General features: G+C 38.5%; 1 protein-coding gene across 6 annotated transcripts in view; it reads right to left on the bottom strand.

Annotated features, from left to right (window-relative positions):
• The window catches only part of MAPK8 (mitogen-activated protein kinase 8), a 93,452-nt gene extending 79,667 nt beyond the window's left edge, over window positions 1-13,785 (bottom strand). The window contains exons 1-2 of one of the 6 annotated variants that reach the window (XM_039872332.1): window positions 13,625-13,780; window positions 12,165-12,315 (exon numbers count right to left, since the gene is read on the bottom strand). The gene's annotated coding sequence lies outside the window, so the exon portion shown is untranslated. Of the gene's footprint in view, window positions 1-9,019; window positions 9,404-12,164; window positions 12,316-13,624 lie in introns of those variants that run through there. The other 5 variants (XM_039872334.1, XM_039872336.1, XM_039872333.1 and 2 more) reach the window with 5 other exon arrangements.
• Between the last annotated feature and the right edge of the window lie 8,684 nt (window positions 13,786-22,469).

Here is a 22,469-nt window from a genome sequence, read left to right as displayed (position 1 = left end):
ATAAAATAAGCCTTTGCAGATTCTAGAGCCCAGCTTTGAAACATTTCCATCTCTGAATGGATTAAGATCATCTAACATGCTAGAGCCACTAGCTAACCTACTACCAAAAGTAAAAAAAATCCTTTCTGGCAGGGGAAAACATCATTCCCAAAACTTAAATTATCATTATAATTTTTCATTAAAAATGTTTTAATAAAACATATCCAGGTATATAAGACCAAGACAACATAATAAAAAATTAAGTGACACAAAAGTTTATAGAAAAGTAGATCAAAATAATGAAGTTATCCAATACAGACATGCTTAAAATATTTTTTAAATGTTCTTTAATTGTGAGTCACTAAAGGAATAGCCTAGTATAAAACTGTGCTAATTTCAAATTTTCAAATCATACTTCATTTCCTTATGCTTAAATTCACCTCTGACTGATTCTTTAGGAATTCCTACAGCTGTGCCAAGCTCTCCTTACTTCCCTCTTAGGTACACACACATCCAAAAAGAATTCTTCACGGTGGCCAAGACATGGAAACAACCAAAGTGTCCTTCAATAGATGTTTGGATAAAGACGACGTGGTACATACAATGGAATATTACTTAGCCATAAGATGAAATACTGCCATTTGCAACAAGATGGATAGATCTTGAGATTATCATGCTAAACAAAATAAGTCAGACAGAAATAGTTGAGAACCATATGACTTCACTCATATGCGAGATATAAAAGGAAAAGCAACAAACATGACAAACAAATAGAGACTCATGGTCATGCACAGTGGATTAGTGGTTACCAGAGGAAGCATGTGGGAGGTAGAGAGGGGTAAAGGGGGCCAAATATTAGGTTGATGAAAGGAAATATAACTTTGGGTGGTAAACACACAATGCAATATATGTATGATGTATTACTGAACACTTGAAACCTATTGGATTTTATTAACCAATGTCACCCCAATAATTTTAAAAAATCGGTCATCTGATCTAACCTGCCTACTGTTACTTTCCCCAAGAGGGAATACACCCCTTTAAGTCACCACAAGAGAGTGGCAACTGTAGCAGGTAGCCACTGTAGCTCAAATCAGAGGTTTTCAAGCATTTTACATCACAACCCACTACATACATACCTTTGTGTGTATCTATACATAAATACACTTAATTTAATTGAAACAAATTTCAAAGACAATTCTTAGCTGTTACAGTAATCAAGACAAGGTGACTGGCATAAAGACAGTCATTAAGATTATGGAATAGAATTGGGAGTCCAGAATCTCCCTTCTTTTTAAAATAAGAATGACAAGACAGTTCAGTTAAAAAAAAAAAAAAGCAAAGTATTTTCAAAAAATAGTGCTAGGACAACTGCATATCCATATGTAAAATAATGAGGTCAGATCCCTTCCTCACACCATACACACAACAAAAATGAACTCAAATAAATTGCAGACCTAAATGTAAGAGCTAAAATTATAAAACTCTTAAAAGAAAACACAGGAGTCACTTTCACATCCTTGAGTTAGACAATGGTTTCTTAGATACAACACCAAAAGTACAAACAATAACAAATACATAAAATGAATTTCACTAAAATTAAAACCTTTTGTGTTGTGAATGATACCACCAAGAAACTGAAAAGACATCCCAGAAATAGCAAAAAATATTTGCAAATCACATGTCTGAAGAGGGACTTGTATCTAGACTATACAAAAAACACAACTTAATAAAAGAAAAATAACCCAAATTTTAAAATAGGCATAGGATAAGAATAAGCATTTCCTCCAAGATATACAAAGCACATGAAAAAGATGATCAACAACATCAGACATTAGAGAAATGAGACTCAAAACCACAATGAGATACCACTTCATATACGTTAAGAAGGCTATATCAAAAGACAAACAATAACAAGCACTGTCAGGATGTGGAGCAATTGGAACCTTTGTACTTTGTTGGCTGTGAACATAAAATGGTGCAGCCGCTCTGAAAAACAACTTGGCAGTTCCTCAAAATGTTAATCATGGAATTACCCATATGATCAGCAATTCCAATCCTGGTTATATACTCAAGACAACTGAAAATATGTATCACAAAAACATGTGCACAGATATTCGTGACAGTATTACTTCTTATAGCCAAATGCCCATCAACTGAAGAGTAAATAAATAAAATGTGATATATCTATACAATGGAATATTTAACCATAAAAAGAATGATATAATGGAATATTAAAAGGAATGAAGTACTGATACATGCTACATGATGAATGAACCTTAAAAACATTATGCTAAAGGAAATAGGCCAGTCACAAAACATTATATACTGTATGATTCCATTTATATGAAATGCCAGGAATAGGCAAATCTGCAGAGATGGAACACAGATTGGTAGTGGGCTGGTGCGAATGGAGGTGTGTGTGTATGTGCACGCGCGCACGAGCGCAAGAATGGGCAGTGACTGCTAATGAGTATGGAGTTTCTTCCTGGAGTGATAAAATGTTTTAAAATTAGGTGTAGGTTGCATTATGCCACGAATATACTAAATAGGTGAAGTGAAACTGTATGTAAATAAAATTTCAATAAAGCTGTTAAAAAATTCTTAGACCCTTATTACTTATGATATACTCTGATATTTTCTATTTTGTTTCATTTAAAAATGCAACACTAAATTCATTCTACAATCCACTAACGGATCATGACTGGCAATTTGAAAAACAAAGCCATAGAGTCCTCTAGCAGAACCAATGCCCATCTTCTCCTGTTATCAGGTCTAATTCCATCACATCTCACATCCCAGAAAAAGTCCATCTTTTCCTGGTCATCTATCATTCTCCAAGTTCTCATTGCCACACTACCGTGTATATCTTCCATTTTACCCAAGTCTTCATCTTTCTTAAACCCTTTACTAGGTCTTCTGAAATTCCTAATTCATGACAAGCAAACTTAGCTGATTATACTATGTCCCTTCCTCCAATTCTCCTTCATTGATTGAGGATATTAACAACTGGTTCACAGTAAGTACCCTGACTCATTTGCTGACTTCACCATTCATGTACACTGACTGATCCCTTGAATACTTCGGTCTCTTTAATTCATTGGCCTCTTCATTTCCATAAACATTTCTCTCAATTCCACCTCAGCAGCCCACTCCCAAGGCCATCCTGGGTATTATCATCACCAGAAACTATTATAACCTGTCAAATCTCTATTTTAAGAATTCCACTCTGACCACGACATTCGACTCTTATTTTACTTCATCCCATGCAACCTCTCACTTACAATTCTAAATGAAATTCCCAATACAGTGATGCTACCACTTCCTTACTATCTATCCTTACTTCCTTTCTTGTTCATCATCTTGTTAGACTTCATGATTCATCACCACCACTCTGAACATTCCCCTTAAAACACCCTCATTTCCCTTGTCCCATTTTCTTCTTTTATACTGATGTAGTTTTATGTGTCAACTTGGCTGGCCTACAGTCCTGTTAATCAAACAGTAATCTAAGTGCTGCTGTGAAGGTATTTTGTAGATGTGGTTAATATCCACAATCAGTTGACTTTAAGTAAAGAAGATTATCATTAATAATGTGGGTGAACCTCATCCAATCAGTTGAAAGGTCTTAAGAGCAAAACTGAGGTTTCCCTGAGGAAGAGGAAATGCTGCTTCAAGACTGCAGCATCAGCTCTTGCCCAAGATTTTCCTACAAGCCTGCCCTACGGAGTTTCATCTTGTCAGCCCCCATAATTATGTAAGCAAATTCCCTGAAATTTCTTTCTATATCTCCTACTGGCTTTGTTTCTCTGAAGAACTCTGATACACCTGGCAAAACTTCACCTCAGAGAAATCCAACTATCTGCCTTATCTGTGCTTATATCTAACCAGGTAAATAATGCTGGGGCAAAAAATAAAAATAAAAAATCACAAAACCAGGCTGGCTGATATCACCTTAAATACTTCAAACCTGAAATTAATAATCAGTATTTCCTGGCAAACTGCTTCAAATTCCCACACTCCCATCTCCCTCTGCCCATATCAATATGATACGTCATTGAGAAAACAAAAATCACAAGAAAAGATGAAAGCCAGGAGGATAATCTTTCATCTTCCAACCACCGAACTTCCTTGCAAGGGCATATATTTCTGTTTCCTCCTACTTGATGGAAGACATCTCTCTAACAAAGGCCAATTTCTCTACTTGTGATTTCCATCTCCTTTCTTGCATATTCTATATTCTCTTTTTTGCTGGCTGGACTCCACATTTTCTTTACCTACCAACCCACTTCTTTGTTCCAGTCACAGCTAATCTTACAAAAGTTGTCTACATACAGTGTCTGGATTTGCTTGTTTCTCATTCCTTTTTTAAAACGATTTTTCATTCACCACTATGCTGTATTCCTGAAATTAATTTGAATGTCATCTCTAATTGAAAAATAAAAAGAATTTTCATTTGATGTTTTTTAACGGACTTCAGTTTAGTTTCTTTTTCTCCGTTTTAATAAAACTCATCAAGATCACCAACAATTTCCCACATTACCTCTCTCTGCCTACTTGTTCACCTATCAAAACGGGAATACCAGCATAACTGCCTATATCACAGTGTTGTTGTGTGATGTTTAAACCATTTAACATATTTAAAACACTAGAACAGTGCTTACACGATAAGCGTTTAATAAGCATTAGCTATTATATTATTAGGATAGTCTGGATTCTTGTTTCCCGTTGGTTCTGATTTAGTTCTAGCTTATTTGACAATCTGTGAGTCACTGAGTAGTAAATGCCTCAGATTTTGGGGGGACTAGGATGAGAGGAAAGAAATAGAAAATAGACTATGAAATCTCCACTAAACAATGAGATCCCTAAATCTCAGCCAAAAACCACATAATTTCATAAGGATGAGCTACCTCAAACCCAACACCCAAACCAAACTCACTCCCTCTATTCCTTCACCTACCACTATGCTTTCTTGACTTGCAGATTTTTGCCAAGACCATTTTTCTAAGCATAAGTCCTTACTGTCCAAATTCATTCACTTTTCACTTCTATATAGGTTGACACTCTACCTTAATTATATGCTTCCAGGCAGGAGACTAAGTTATATTTCTGTAAATTGCCTCTGGGTGCTATGCACGTAGAAAGCAACCTGTATGTATTACCAACTAAGAGACAAAAGAAGTTAATTACTAATTCTGCAGTCACTGTTAAATGATCACTAACTTGTCTATTTGACATTTTGAAAACCATAATTCAAGTTTATTTACATTAATATTAGAAAGAAAACTTCACATTACTCTAATTATTCCCCCAATCCCTCCCAGATATAACTTATTATTTAGATTCTTTATTAAGCAGGTACACAGATATTTTGGTTCTTGTTTTACACATTGCAGAGGAAAACGAAGATGTTTAAATAGTCACTGCAACCAAGTAATAAGAGAAAAAACTAGAGGTGTAAAAGTTGGCAGAGGGGAGGTAAAATTAGAGTAAGTAAAAAAAGAATGGCACAATTCATACCTGAAAAATAAAAAAAAACCAACTACAGAACTATTATAAACAATAACAGAATTTAAAAAGGGGATTATTTAATATACAAATATTAATATGCAAAATAAACAAATTTCTTATATACAACCAGGTAGAAGACAAAATGGAAGATGTTATTTCTAACAGCAAGATAAACAAATTAAAAAAACTTAAATATATAAAATTAATAGCAAAAAAACCTTTAAATTGCTATTAGGAATCCAAAAAGAGACATGAACAAATGAAAAGGTAAAGTTTTCCATATTCTTGGATAGAAAGACATATCATCATAAAGCTTGTCATTCTCCTATAAATACAAAGAAAATCTTAATAGCAAATTGAATCTATGTGATAAAAGTTATGGTGGGGGTAGGGAAAGAAGATATATGATAGTAATGTTCTAGATCTTGATCTTGGGGTTAAGCAGATGTATACACAGGCAAACTTTCATTGGGCTATAAATTTAAGGTTTGTGCATCTTACTGCATGTACATTTTATCTCAAAATAAAAAATTAAGTGATCCTAACAGAAATGGTAACTAGACTAGATGGATTAATTCTAAAAGTTTATATAAAATAAAAGCCAGAAAAGATTATGAAAAAGAAGAGAAACTGTAAGAGAATTAGCCCCAACAAAAACACAGTATAAAATACAATAATTAAAAAAGGATGGTTTGGTTCCCAAATGGGCAGATGGATTACTGGACCAGAAATGGGCCGAAATATACATAGAAATTCAGTAAACTATAAAGATGGCACTTCAAATCTGTAAGACAAAAATATATTTTTCAATATATGCGGTGAGACAACTAGTTTGTCTTCTGGTAAAATAATAATAATAAGGTTGGACTCATACATTCTACTTTATCCCAGAATAAATTTCAAAGCAGTAAAATAATTAAAAATACAAAGAGAGAAGAAACTACAAAAGTATTAGAGAAATAACATTTAAGAATTTTTATATAATCTTAAATTAGTGAAAGACTTTCTAACCATGAACTATAACTTAGAAGTCAGTAAAGACTGGTAAGCTTAACTACTGAAGGGAAAAAAGAACTCAGCATGAGAAAATCATCATAAACAAATTTAAAAGGCAAAGAGTGTACTGGAAAAAATATTACCAAAAAACAGCATATAGTTCCCCTAACTTAAAAATAAATCCTATAAATTCTATGAAAGACTAACGAAGAGATAGAAAACAAGGGATACAGACATATTGTTGGTTGGTTGGTCTCTCTCTCGTTATGGTATTATGGACTGAATTTTTGTGTCTTCCCAAAATTCCTATGTTGAAACCCTAAACCCTGGTATTTGGAGGTGACACTTTGGAAGGTAATTTACAAAAAGCCACAAGGATGGGGCCCAAGATGAAATGAGTATCATAAAAAGAGAGCTGAACACTCCCTCGCTCCATGCAAGGACACAGTAAGAGGTGACATCTGCAAATCAGGAAGAGTCCTCACCAGGAACTAAATCTCTAGGCATCTTGATCTTGGACTTCTCAGCCTGTAGAACTGTGAGAAATCAATGTATGTTATTTAAGTCACAGTCCATGGTATTTTGTTATAACAGACACCAAGTTGACTAAGACACCATGAAGGTATCCCCTCCCACACCCCCCAAAAAAGGCATGCTAGTTATGTACTGGTATGACTATATGAAATCATCTCTAAGTTACATTGTTAACTTAAAAACAAAAGGTAAAGGATATGTGCATGGGTTACAACTTAAATAAAAAAGGGGCAGGGGAAGGCAGAAGACATACAATATACATATAAAACAATCAAGCCCCCTTTGGCAATCTAAAATCCATAAACCTCTGAAAAACAAGTTTTTTACAAGCTTAGTACAAACCTATTTGATGTGAAAACCTGGCAAAAAATTCCATAGAACTTTATTTATCCTACTTATTATACTATTTATGCTTTTAGTGCAGAAATAATAATGTGTTTGATTATGGGATGCTATTTATCTCCTGCTAGGGATTTTGGATAATGAGCAAGCAGATGCATTTACATTACCTTTCAACAGCTCCCCTCCCCTCCGAGAAAAAAACAAAACAAGAAAAAAACTAAACCTTAATTCTGAAATATATCTGGACCAAGGGCTTTGGACAATAAATTATATATCTGTATTTACTCGCACATACATGAACTATCTTTGGAAGGATTCCCAGGAAACTTAACACCAATTCCATGTAGAGGAACTGAGTGGCTGCAGAGAGTGGAAATGAAACTTTTTACTGTATATCTTTTTAAATCTTTGGAATTCTAAATTTAAGTGAATATAATGCTTAGTCAAAAGCTAAATTAAATGTAAATAAAATCACTAAAACTTTTCCATTCTCAATAGTAACAAAGCCAGATACTTTGTTTGTTTTGACCATAAAATGACCCTTTCTGAAGTGATAAGGAAATCTATACAGTGGTGGCTTTCCTGTATCTCATTTTTGGTTGATCCAAATGGTATTTGAGAGTCTCCTTCTTAGGAGCAAGTCAAGGAATGGTGAGTTTTCACTCCCATTAACGTTAAGGAAACAGCAACACTATGATGTTTTTGATGCCTTGTGCCAATCAAAGCAGGTGTGCTTGGCTGATTTTCTTTTTTAGTGTCCCCGGAAATATGTTGGGGGTTGGGCCTTTCGGCAACAGAAAGCAGTGAAGTCCACATTTCTTAATATTAGAAAAAGGCTTAAGAAAGTGCTCCTAGGATAGATCTAGTCTTAATGGTTCAGAGCTTCAATACAGAAGAGTTTGAAGACTCTAGTTAGTTTGAGTGCTATCCTTTCTACTATATGCTTTTCGTACCTTTCATATATTTATTTTGATACCTTGCTGTGTTCCAAAATGTATTTGAGGTGACCATAAGGTTTGCCTTTTCTTATGATTTAGATTTTGACTAATCTGTACCACATTCTCAACTTTAACCAGAAATTAGGAAAAAAGACATCTTGTTTTGTGTGTGTGTGTGTGTGTGTGTGTGGTTTTATCTAGTGAGTATATTTTAAAAGGAAGGGCTGTTTTTTTTCCTAGTGTTCCCAGAAATATGTAGGGCTTAAGCCTCTCAGCAATCAAAGATTCATGGTTTGAACGTCTCCAATTGCCCCAATGTCCAGCAATCAGGCCTGATGACTAAAGAAATTCCTAATGAAATGCCTAGCAATATTTGGTTCCTTGTGTTAGGACACAAATGCACTTAGGTTTGTCTTTATCTCCCATTGGATTATACTCACTGAAAGAAAAGATTGACTTCTATTTCCTGTGGCCCTCACATTACTTAATACCTGGTTTGGTACAGAGTGGCTTCTCAACAAATATTGCCTGTGCAAAACCAGCATCATTTCATAGTTGCTGTCCTCAAGGAGAAGCAAATTTGATATAACAATTTATCCACGGAAACACTATACATAAAACTTAGAAAAACAGACAAAAGATAATGTTTCCAGGTGGTACTAATAACCTCCCCATTTTTCTAGACCTCTAGAAAATGCTTAATGAACTGTTGTGCTTACCTGGTCTCTGACAAATCTGCAATCTTCACACAGAATTAAAGATCTCAATAAGATTAAATTTAAAAGATGAGAGCATTCCATTTTTTTTTTTTTTTTTCAAATGTTGGTACATGATAAAGCTAATCCCAGCTCCTGGATTCCGATTCCTTTGGATATCTATCAAAATAAACCTAAGAAAGCTTAGACAATTCTCTGCAATGGGGAAAAGTAAAGTGGCAAAATAACTTTGTATCAGAGAATGTGGCAAATAATTTCCTTTTAATATATGCTTTTGGAAAATTTCCAACTGGCATATTCTAAAGATTTCAAATGTATACTATGTATCAAAATGATTTTAAATTTACTTGGCATTTTGGATTTGTTCCAAGTTAAAAATAATAAGTGAAAACAATAATTAAAATTTCCTGGATACTTACATCTACCACTCCAGGCACTATACATGCAGTACCTCACAACCCTGTGAGATTATGTGCTATTACTTTCATTGACAGATAATAAAACAGAACAAAAGATGTTACATAACTGAATTAGCTTATGCCATACAGTTAGATTTGGAGCATAGATTACAACTCAGGGCTGACCCTAAAGCCCATGATGGCAATCACTATTAGTTTGAGCTCTTTCTAAAGAATTGGTAGATTTTAACCAAACATGATGTACTATCGAAGGGTAACAGGAGACACACACATACATATACACGATATTTGCTGTATTTGTGATATAACCTACCACCTTGAAAAAGAATGGCAGCTGTAACTTTTCTAAAAGGTCTCAGCATATTCACGTATGATTTTAAAAACTGGAATTCAATGAAATGTGGCCTGCCCAGAGATTTAGGGTAGATGTTTGAGAGAAGACCACTCATATATCTTTTAAAAAGAACAGAAATTCACTGTTTAGATATGCCTTAAGTCTCAGCCCTGGTCATAAGCTCTTGAGGCTAATAAATTCTTCAGTTTCACATCTTCCACTAAATCTCTGAGAGTAAATAGTAAACATGGTGCTGTGAAAAGTATTAAATCAACCCTTGAAAGAACTCCTAGCTTACAGTGAAGCTTTTATTTTATAAGTATGAATATTACAGAAAATATTTGTTTCTCAACAATTTGCTTCTGAAAATTAGAAAGTCGTTCATTGCTGTTCTTGACATAGGTTTCTGAAGGCTCTTTTTGTCCCAGTATGTTTTCTGAAGAACCATCCATCTGTGGAACAACCTTTATACTATATATTTAAAAAAAAAAAAAAAATTCCAGCAGCCTTAGTTAGTTCTAAATCCAGAAAGGTTAAATGACTTGTCTAAGGCTCTAGAGCTTGTTGATGACAAAGTCCAGATGACAGAACTGAGAAGCCAACCCAGGCCTGATTCCTGAACAAGTCTAGTTCTACCTATTGCCCTGAATAACAAAATAGGCCTTACTTCAATATTCCCTTCACCTTTTAGGTGGTAAAGTCTGCTGAACTGAAAACTCATTTCTGAAATCAAAGTTCAAGTTAATCTGCATTAGAATAAGACGAAGCTTCTAAATGTTTATGTAAAGAGCTTATGACTAAGACAGTAAGCATCGCAGCTCACTGAAATAGGCAAATGATTCATATCTAAAGCTATGTGGCTCTAATGACTTCCTTGCATTGCATGAATCAGAAGGCTAATATCCATACCACTGACTTGACCAGAGACCTCTAGAGAACTGGCATATTAATGTCAGGTATTATTTTATACTTCTATAAGTGCCACAAAGCATCTCAACATTCTAGATGACTAAAATATGTTAAAACTCAATTCAATGACAAAGCAGGTTAACAAGAATCAGCTTTCTATTGAACCACCTCTTAATTACCATTAGGATAGTTTGTGACTAGTAACTTAAATTACTTCAAGTTGTTTCATTGAGCATTGAGTATCTTCACAAGCTCATTTCCATAATATCAGGCATTGAGCAAATAGTTAAGATTTTAACCTTATTAATTATGGTAAAATTTATTCTTAAACTAACTTTCTTTCCAAGTGGCCTTTCTCCTAAGATTTAAAGGAGTGTGAAAGATAGTTTCCTGCGCCAAGACACTTAAAGGAGCCCTTTTCAAACTCTAAAGGAATATACTCACTAACAGAATCAGTGATATCACTTTCTTTAAACATAATTTAGAATGGAAGAGGGAGTGACTGCTAGTGGGTATGGGGATTTCTTCTTGGAGTGATGAAAATGTTCTGGAATTAGTTGATCAATGCATAACTTTGTGAATATATTAAAAACTACTGAAAGGGTAAAATTTATAGTATGTAAATTATATCTCAATGATGCTGTTATTTAAAAAAACCGACAGAATTTATAAAACAAACAAAAAAACTCTGGTTTTTGACATGTAGCCCAACACTGAGCTATTGCTAAAGAATTTGTATCAATAACCCTTACTAGAATCTGACACCCCATGTCCAAGTAAAGCAATAAAAGTTTGCTATCTCAAGATTTCCATCCCTCATTTTACTAAAGCATCATTTTCTCATTTCTATTAGGACTCTACATTGGATCTTAATAAGCTCACAGAAAATTCTTGCTTAGCCAAAACAAATGCTAAAATATATTACATAGTGAATGGAAATGAGATGTAACTTGTATAAATTGATATTATTTTGAGTTTTAGGCCCATTTGCTTCACCTATAGTATTAGTACAAGGAATAATTTAAAATTAATTATTTCTAACAAACATTTCTCAAATGTTATTAGAAATTAAACATTTGTAAGAAAACTTTTATGCAGCTTGTTTCCTTTGTTCTAACTTATCCACATAAAGGAGTTATCAGAAACTTTTCAAGTAATATTCACAAAAGGATAAATGCAATCGCTTTAGACTCTTATTGAAATATGTGTGTGAGAGCGAGTGAGAGCGCACAAGATACACAGATACACACACACACATTTTAGTTTTATTTTAGAATAGCGAACAGTGATAAATTGATACCGAAGTAATTCAAAAGCCACTACTGTCGTGACAAATAATATATATGAACAGATCACAGCCATTTGAAAGTGACAGCTTGCATGAGGCTTCCAAAACTTTACAGAGAACATTAGTTTTTTTTAAGGCTTGATTTTAAACATTATCAACTGTAAAGAGCTTTCCATCAATCTTTTATTGAATACTTACTATATTCCAGGCTAGGTGCTGGAGAAACAGATACAAGACAGGCCTGTCCTTAAGGAAGTCCCATTTTGACTGCTTGCTTTTGTCAGGCGCAGCACTAAACAGGTTCACTTATAGCATTTGACCTCCTAGGCTTAACCCACAGCTGGGAAATCTGAGGTAAACATTACAAATGACTGTAAGGATATATAAGGCTGTAAGACTGGAAAATTAAATTTGGAAATAAGTAAAAGCTATTGCATATTTAGACCAAACCTAACTCTTCCTAATACACCATTCCACTTGAATTTCCATATCTACTACTGAAAAATAGTAAAATGACCCAGAGTATCAGAACCTTCCTTAACGCACATCACTTATATAATTATCTCATTTAAAAGTACATCTATTATATTTCAGTCAAAGGATTCTCTTTATTAAAGGATATTTGTCTTTACCTTCAAACTCTCCATTAGGGTGCAATACTGAAATTGCTGAAATAATGAATGAATGAATGGATGAATGAAATAGATGTTCTAAAAGCCAAAGAAGTACCTGTTAAAAACAAATGGACTGACAGACCAGAATTTTACTGGAAAGATCACTGAATTTCAGAGGTAAAAATAGTAACCGCTGGACATTGTCTGATACAATGCAGTCAACATGTTATTAAGTTCACAGTAAACATCTGATGAGGAACTTTTAGAAATTAAAATGAAAAGTATTCATCACAATACTTTAAAATGGACTTGGATCTACCATCTAAGGATTGGGAATACAAGTGTAAAACAAAGAGATGAGAGGGCGGGGTGAAAAAGTCAAAAGGTCATCAGCGAGTGACCCTCAAGAGAAATGCGCGCTGACCACTGAAGCTCGCGCCGAGCTAGATGGACACCTCCTACCCAAGTCACGGGCCGAGCTCACCCTCGTAGCCCACAGCTGAAGGCCAGCCACCTTAGCCTTTTTCGGCGCCGCTGCCTGCGTTCGTCCAGAACGTTAGCACAAAGAAACCACCCAGGAACAAAACACGGTCCCCGTGGAGGCCGGGCAGGCGTTGGGACCGGGTGACCGGAGCTCTCTCCGCGGCTGCCCACACCTCTGGGGGAGACAAGGCGCGGCGAGCCGCCCAGGGGCCTCCGTCTCGACCTTCGTCAAAGTGTTTCAGAACTTGCCACCCATCCCCGCTCCATTTTCCCCTTTCGACGTGGACGTGGGACACGCGCGAGGACCGACGGGCGGAGCTGGGGCGGAGGACTGGGAACAGACGGCGAGACGCTCAAGGGTCCCGCAGTCCCACGCCCCCAGACTTGCCCCCGCCTTCCGGGCCGCTATTGTTCCCGCGCAGCCCCCGCCCGTCGCGCGCCCCACGCGCGCTCCAGCTTCCACTCCGGGGAGGGGGGCACGGCTGAGAAGGTGGCGGCACAATAACATAAACACGGTGGGGCCGCCGGCCGACCCGGCCCCACGGCGCCTGCCGCACTCACCCGGCAGCGCAGCGAACGACCACAGAAAAGCCCACCGGCAAACACCGGCGCCGTCCGGGCGGTCGCCACAGCCGTTAGCCAGCGTTGCTCGCGTCTCTGCGCCCGGGCCGCGTCGTCCGGCCTCGGCCGCTCCGCTGAGTAACAGGGACGCGAGCCGTCACTGCGCACGCCTGCTCACGTCATTGCGTAGGAAACCGCCCCTGCGCAATGCGAGCAGCCCGCCGGGCGGGGCGGCCCCGGGGCCCGGATTGTGGGGGCGGGGGCCCGCGGTCTGGGGGCGGAGCTACTCTGGGGGCCGGGAGGCCTTGCGGAGGTCGCCTGGAGGAGGAGCCCCGGGAGAACCTCGAAGAGCATCGAAGCGGGGCGTGGCGGGGAGCCGGAGAAGGCGGGGCCCCGCTTCTGGCACGTGGCAGCGCGTGGCCAGACGCAACTGGCCGGAGGCCGTTTGGCCCCAGGGTTTGTAGGTCAAGTGTATTCATGCCAAACCTGCCTGTGGAGTAGGCACACACCTGAGAGTTGAAGAGCTCATTACCGACGATATGTTACATTCTGAGGACACCTGCTCCAGGCCCAGCAACCCGCAAGCAAATATATGTTCTTATTTCCATATTACAATGATTAAGTCTGTAAGTTCTATTGTGTTTTGGGTGCAGCACAGTGCCTGGCACAGAATGGGCATGCAATAGATATTTATGGGACAAAGGAAATAAGGAAGTCTAAGAGGGGGTGAGGGGATGGGGGAAAAAAGCTGCCTTGTTTTCCCCAAAGTCCACCTCCTACTGGGTCCCATGCATTACCCTATTTACCCTGGACCCCACAAAACGTGTCTATGTTAGTTATAGAAATGACAAATTGGCAAGCCCTTACTTATCCAACAATGAGTGGGAAGGTGTCTAAATTACATACATCCATATAATAGAATGCATTTTAGCAATATAAATGCGATGTGTTCAAGGAATTCTTAACACAAGAAAATGTTTATAATATATCATTAAGAGAAAAAAAAAGTCTATTTACATAAAATGATCCTACTTACATACTATACATACATAGAAAAAACCTGGAAAGAAATATACCACATTATTTCAACAATAGTTCATCACTGGACTGTGGAATAAAAGGTGAATTGATTCTCTTTACAATTTGGGGCATTTTTTTCAAGGTTTCCAAATGAAACATGTTCATAATCATGTTCATTACCTTAATAATGAATAAATAACAAACAAATATTTGTTGAATAAATGAGTGAATTCAGGTAGATATTTTCCCATGTCATGTTGGGCTGGCCTGTTTCCAGTGATTTGAAGTGCAACATAAATGTGAACATTCATTCATTCATTTTTTTCCCCATCCCCTCACCCCCTCTTAGACTTCCTTATTTCCTTTGTCCCATAAATATCTATTGCATGCCCATTCTGTGCTAGGCACTGTGCTGCACCCAAAACACAATAGAACTTACAGACTTAATCATTGTAATATGGAAATAATAACAATAAGCAAATACAAAATGATCAGTATATATAATATAAATTGATATGGATATATAGCATTATGAAACCAATTGTTGGAATTAATAAAGCAAGGAAATTAATAATTGAGTAACTGCCTCTTGAGCTGAGAATAGATTTAACCAGGCAGAAAATATTTCACATACAGGTAACTTGGTACACAAGGGTCCTGTGAAAAGAGGGAGCATTAAGGAAATTATGAGAATTAAGGAAAGGCCAGTGCTGCTGGAAGGACAAGGAAGAAAGAGCTATGAGATAAAGTTGGGAAGACTGGAAAAGAATAAAATTGGTGCGGCCATCTACCCATGTTGAAAATCTTGTCTTTATCCTAAGTGGAATGGGAAGCCCCTGCCACAGACATGCTTCAGCAAAAGGGGTGGCATGGTCAGAATGGCATTTTGAAAAGTTTCTTTGTTGGAAGGAGGCCAAGTAGATGTAGGAATAGTCTATATGGCAGATGGTAGAGGTTTGATCTAGGGTGATGGTCATGGAAACAGTAAGAAGAAAGATCTGAGGATCATTTAGGAGATCTACTACATAGAACTTAGTGATAGATTAGGTGGGCAGTGAAGAAAAGAGAGTAGCAAGAAAAAAGCCATAGGTTTCTTGCTTATGGCCAAGGAAGGATGTTGATGCTAGTTCACTGAGATTAGAATCTTGGAAGAAGACAGAGATTGAGTGCAAAGGTCATGAGAGCAGGTAGTTTGATCTACTCAAAAGAGATGCCAAGTTGGCAGTTGGGTAAACGGAGCTAGGCTCAGGTAAATAAGAGATGAATCATCGATGGATGGTGATGACTTGAAGCTTTGGATATAAATGAGTTAGCTTAGGTCTGAGGAAGAGAGGATAGTGAGCAAGAAAAGAAAAAGGCCAGGAGCCAGTCTTGAGGAACTTTGGCATTGAGTGGCCATGAAATAATGAGCCTGTGAAGGAGCCACCAGGGAAGTAGAAGGAAAGAGGGATTCAAAAAGAAAAGAGTGATCAATAATATCAAATATAATAGGAGGTTTGAAATTCTGGAGGTTTAGAGCCAGAAATGGATTAGAGTGGGCTGAAGAATGAATGGGAGGTAAGAAAATGGGGGTAGAGAATATCATTGAGTCAGGCAGTGAAGAAAGATGCAAACATATTTTACATCTGATAGGAAGACTGTTGAGAGGGACAGGTAAAATAGAAGTATGAGTGTAAGTTTCCTGGAAGAGCAGGGGGGTGTGACTGGACACACAAATGGAAGTACTGACAGGTACTTAACACTTTCCACCAGACAATGTTAAAGACCTGGAGGTAAAAAAGACAATATAATATAAGCAGTTGTGAAGTAAGGGGTGTTGCAGAACAGAGCTCCCAAGTTTCATGCCAGGTTTGATAATGCTATTCAGTCTCTCATTCAACAGGAGAGCTTCTGATTTAGCCTCAGCCTACCACTACCAACTTCCAATTATCTACATCTAGACCTTTCTGCATATTTACATATGTATATATGTGCATGTGTATGATTTCAGAAAACTTTCACTACTTGCGATTGAACATAATCATCTCTGATATTCTGCAAATTCAAGATGCTTTTTGTAACCTAGATGTGGCTCTGGGCCTCCTTCTCATGACATAGTTCCTTTTTAACTTATAACGGTTTGTTGTGAACTTTTTGGGGGTGGACGCAGAAAAAGAGGAAGAGCTAAGGAATTCAGGTTTATTTGTCTCTTGTCCCAGCGGGGTTGTCTTGGGGACAGCTGGTTCTTGGGTCTTTCTGAGGCTGGGAAGGAGAGAAGGAGACACTGCAGGCCCCTTAAACCCAGTCTCTGCTAGAGCTCTGAGGGATGGTCAGGAAGAAGTTACACTCTGTCCAGAGCACTTCTTCTTTTGTCATTCTTCTCAGACCACACACACAGACACACAGACACACAGACACACACTAGATAGTGATGGAGTTGAGCCTTTGGCTAAGGTGCCAGGTGGATCTCACACCTAGCTGTTCAAGGATGTAGAAACAAAAAGTTGAGACTTTAGCTCACTCCCTAGTTTTCTGATGTCATTTCAGGGGTGGGGAGTTCAGGACAGGGGCTTACTGACGAAGGCCTGCAGAAGTGTGTCTCCAAAGATACACCCTCACTCTTTGACCCCACCTCCACCACCCTCCTTGTCCTTTAGCCTTGCTTTCAAGCCAACCCATCTGTTTTCCCAACCATGCCCTTGGATCAAGTCTACTTCTCTCTCCATAGGAGGAATAGGTTCAGCTCCTCAGTTAGTCACCATCTGACTCTGGGATGCTCTTTGGGACTTTTTCATGGTAGAACCTGTGGGCTCCAGAGGGGGCAGCTCAGTCTCTGGTTGCACAAGTAGAAGAAAGTGGGTGCTTGAATTGCAAATTACCTTTTCGGCTGCAAGAACTATGACTTATTTAGTCAGGGGTAGGACAGGACCAAAAAGTGACCAGAGTTTCTTAGTCAAAACTTGAACAAAACGAAGTGGAAATAGAAGAGTGTGCTTCTCCGATTCGAACTTACAAGTAGTACCCCCCTCTTCACTTGGGCTCCCCTCCTTTCCTTCATCCCCACATGCACACATGGCTTCCAGGCGCACACGAGAGACAAACCACTTAGTCAAGCCTGTAGACTGAATACACGTATATGTTTTCGTAGAAAAAATGGTCAACATTTCTTCTTATACGATGTTGGTTCTCAAATTGTGGTCCCCAGACCAGCAACATCAGCAACATCACCTGAGTACTTGTTGGAAATGCAAATTCCCAAACTCACTCCAGACATGCTGAATTAGAAAACTTGGGAAGGTAGGGGGAGCATTCTGTCTTTTAAAAAGCCCTTCAACTACAGGCATACCTCAGAGATATTGTGAGTTGTAATCTTTTTGCTGGAGGAGGGCCTTAACTTCGAATTTAAAAAGCACAATATCTGTGAATTGCAAAAAAGTGCAATAAAAGGAGGTATGTCTGTATTTCTAATAACCACTCAAGTTTGAGAAATACTGATCTAGAACATAGCTCTCAAGCTGGCTTGCTCAAATTACTGTGGGAGCTTTATAAACTACCCACACCTGGCTCCACTCCTGGAGCTCCTTCTTTGGAGGCCTGGAGTGGAGCCCAGGCTTCTGTAGGTTTTTCAAAATCCTTCAGGTGATTTTGATGTGCAGTCAAGATTAAGCACCACTGCTTTAAGAAGTTCAGCATATTTACCGTTCTTTAAAATCTCAGAGAAAACTGGACAGGACAACCTGACCCTCACTAGCTTTTGTGTTCAAATTCTCTCTTAATCCTTACTTTCATTACTGGCATTTTTTTCTGATGTTCTGCACCCACCTCCCACAACTTAGGTATACCTATGATAAGTTGTCCTTTCTCTATCCACACTCAGATATTGAAGATATTCAATATTTATCCTTCAGAGAAAAAGGTAAAGCGAATTGAATGGAAAGCGAAAAATAAGTTGCTAAAGTTGTGTAATTAAAATATAAATTCTTCTTGTTTTAAATAAATATATATTAGGAAGAAGGCTTTCCGTCAGACCTCTCAGCATGAACCCTCTGCCCCATTTACAATTTCTTAGCCTAGAATTTCTTTCAGCTCAGCGAAATTTTGCCATTTGCCACTTTCATACCTCAGATTTGTCCAGGCACTGTGGCGGAGAGAAGACAGCATCCCATTCCTGGTCTCCCTCCCTTGGCAGCTTTAGGGAGTAGCCATCTCCACTTCCACTTCCATTGTCATCTCTACTTCCATCTCCATCTCCACCTCCAGGGCTTCCTCTCACACACTTTAGATGTAAAACTGAAGCTCATAGTAGACTGGTTGTCATTCGACACATGATCTTTTGGCAAGGAAACCCCAATGAATTCTCAACCTCTGCCAAAAGCTCTACCCATTCTCAGCTAAATTTAAAGAGGCTCCTCATGGTGTTATTGGGTAATGAAAAGGAAATTCTGGCATCACTAGAGAATGAAAAGTCATTGTCTGCTAAGAGAAGTGTTTCCTTGCCACTGCCTTGCTGAGGCAGGATTTGTCTTGTGTCCCTCACTCCAGAGGTGATCTGAGACCTTCTGATGGTCCTGGGAAGATGCTCTTTCTTCTAGAAAGCAGAGATTAAAAACAATCTGGTTACTAAATTTTCAACAGCAGATTCTTGAAGCAGATTCCCAAACAAAGACAGCTTTGCTTCTGAGGTAAATTTCATTGCCTCTTTTGCTAAAACCCAGCAGGATTAATTCCAGGTGAAGGCATCAGTTTGGCCAGCTGGAGGCTTGTTGTGGGACTGAGAATAGGGCAGAGGAGAATAAGGTTTCCATATTTGGGAAAAGGTAGAGGAAGTGCCATAATACTTCAAGGTATGACCCTCTTAAATAAAAGACAACTACACAAAAAACAAAGTGGGCATTCGCTCCTTAACCTGAGACAATCTATATTCCAACTGATGCTTGAGGGATAAGCAATCCAGGTTAAATAGGGGAGAAATTAATTTCTGAGGGTGCTAAGTCATGAACACTGGATAAGTTCTCAAATGTATACCCCGGTCTACCTCTCCCCATCCTCCCTGCAGTATTCTACTTTCTCGGAAAGCCAGAGTGGTTGGTAACTGTCAGCCAATGCAGAGTAGAGAGCAGGACTTCCCTTGAAATCAGCAGGAACAATAAAGATGTCACAAATATCATCTACTCATAGGCAGGGCCTATCACCAAGCAATCAAGCAAGGTCTACTAAACAAAGGTGTCACATGTAGACATGGGGTCCATTCCACTGAGAACCCTTCAAAGCATTTAAGGCATATGTCCACTCATTAGAAAAGATGGGATCACATAAATTGATATCAGATTCATATACTTGGCTCACTCTGCCCTCACAGCAGGTTAGGGCATCAGGACCTGGGAAAGCAGAATTTCCTGTCCTCAACTGAGATTGAAAGCCATAAATTCAAAATGACATAACTGTAGACATTTCTCTAGAATCATGTCAATCCAAATAGAGAAATAGGGACACTTGGAGGGGTGTATCTGGAAGCTGGGGGGTGTCCCTGGGCATACTGAATGCAAAGATGGAGGGCAAGGAAGTTGAGGGTGTTTCTGAGAGGATTGGGGGTAAGAACTCCAGGGACAAGACAACGTAAGAAGGACAGTGAGGCTAGTAGAGGACAAATAGATTGGGGAAAAATTCACACAGGGAGCAAGGGCTTTCTGTTCCTTAGGACTGAGAGTGGTTGTCAATGTACATGAAGACATGCAAGAAGGAAATGAACGGGGAGGAATTCTGTGAGATATTATAGTTTCCTATGTGGAGCAGCCCCAAGGTATATTCTCAACTGTGACTGGTTGGTCTACAGCAGAAGTAAAGATAATCTAAAGTGAGTAGTCAAGGAACTGCGAGCCTTTTGTGTTCAACAGGTAGTTTGATGAGATGTTCCAGGTTGTCCAGGATGGGCCCAGTGTACACCTGTTGCTCTAGTATAATTATTAATAGTGATTCCTGCACTATCGAAAGTACTCAAGTTTGAATGACTATGTTCAACAGTGTTGGCAATAGTAGAAATAGCAATGTTCGCAAGAGTGGTCAGGACCCAGGAGAGAGAAGGGCTCTACATGAGGCCAGCTCTGGACGCCCATTGGAGCCACCTTCCCATCTGCCTCCAGAGCCTACCCCTGGGACATTTGCACAAATATGAGCTCTCTAGCCTAAACTCAAGCACAGAAACTGCCCACATTCAGGCAGTAATTTTTTAAGCTACACAATTGTACTTTTATTACACAATAAAGATGTAACATAGATATGCAATAAAACATATTAAAGAATTATAAAAGTTCTTCAAAGCATTTAGAATATCTCGTTTTGATAATCGATGTTGCATGACAAAGCAAATTGACAAGTTTAGAAATAGAAATAAAAATTAAAAATTGTGGAAACATGGCAGAGTGAGAGACGTCCCCAGGACTCTCCCCTTAGAACAACAATCAGCTGAACATCTAAAACTCCACAAAAAACACCCAACCTGCACAACAGCACATCTGAGTATGGGACCTGTGAATAAGAGTTACTACAGGTCAGAACCCCGAAAGTCTGGTGTAGACTGGGAGAAACAAACAAGCTGCCTCTGGAAGTAGGAGCTCCCTGCAGGAAGAGGGGAAAGGGAGAAAGTGTGGCAGGTTCCCTGAACAGTCCTGCCTGAGAGAGCTGAGAGATCTAAGCAGCAGCAGCGCACAGTGATCAGGGTAGAAAGCAGAGAAGTGGTGATGTCAGAGAAGCAACAGTTGATTATCACCAGCCATGTTTGCAAAACATGAGGCTGAGCCACAGGCCCCATTCTCCAACTTAGAGGGCACCTCCCTCCACGTCTTCCAAGACTGAGCAGGGCAGAGCCCCAGGGGAATCTGAGCAATGCTACTGAAACTGTCACTAACACTGACAGGGACTGATACTGAAGGTAGCAAGTGTGATTGCATATTTATGAGAAAAGAAAAGGCAATATTAAGATTTTATATAAAGCAGGGATCTAAGAGGCTTAGATGCTCCCCACTGGAAACCAAAAGAAAAATGGCTTCTTAGCGACGGGCTAAAGAGAGACCCTTATATAAGAAAACTTCTTTCTGTATAAAAAGCAGAATACACTTCCATTAATGCCCAGGAGGAGAAATAGTCCATTAAACACCATGAACAACCAAAGTGACGAGGCAGCTCAGAAAAAAAGAGAAAAATCTCCAGAAAATAAGCTTAAAGACATAGAAATATGCAACTTTTTAAAACAGAGAATTCAGGTTGGTACTTCTGAAAAAACTCAGTAAGATAGCAGATAATTATATCAACAGTTCTAGGAATTGAAAAAACAACTAGACGAGCAGAATGAGTTTTTTTCAGCAAAGAGATTGAAACCCTTAAAAAGAACTTAATAAAACTTCTAGAGATGAATAATACAGTGGAAGAGATGAAGAATGAAATAGCAAGCTTAGAAAATAGAGTCAACAAATGGAGGAAAGGACTAGTGATATTGAAGACAGAAATCTAGAAATAAATCAGAAAAAAAGAGAAACCAAAGAATCAAAAATAATGAAAGAGAAGCATAAGAACTAGCTGATACCATCAGGAAATGAAACATAAGATTAATAGGCATTCTTGAAGGGGAGGAAAAGGAGCAGGGATTAGAAAGTATTTTCAGACAACTAGTTGACGAGAATTTCTCAATTAATCTAAGGAATTAACTAGAGCTTGGAATTCAATAAGTCAATAGAACACCCAATTATCTCAACCCAAAAAGGTCTTCTCCAAGACACATTATATTAAAATTATCAAAAATCAATGACAAAAAGAATTCTCAGGGCAGTTAGAGAAAAGAAGATGATAACCT

This window comes from Pteropus medius, unplaced genomic scaffold, assembly GCF_902729225.1.
Source record: "Pteropus medius unplaced genomic scaffold, Ma_sr-lr_union100, whole genome shotgun sequence".
NCBI classification, from domain to species: domain Eukaryota; kingdom Metazoa; phylum Chordata; class Mammalia; order Chiroptera; family Pteropodidae; genus Pteropus; species Pteropus medius.
Note: the sequence above shows the minus strand (reverse complement) of the source record. Positions and strands in the feature narration are given on the sequence as shown.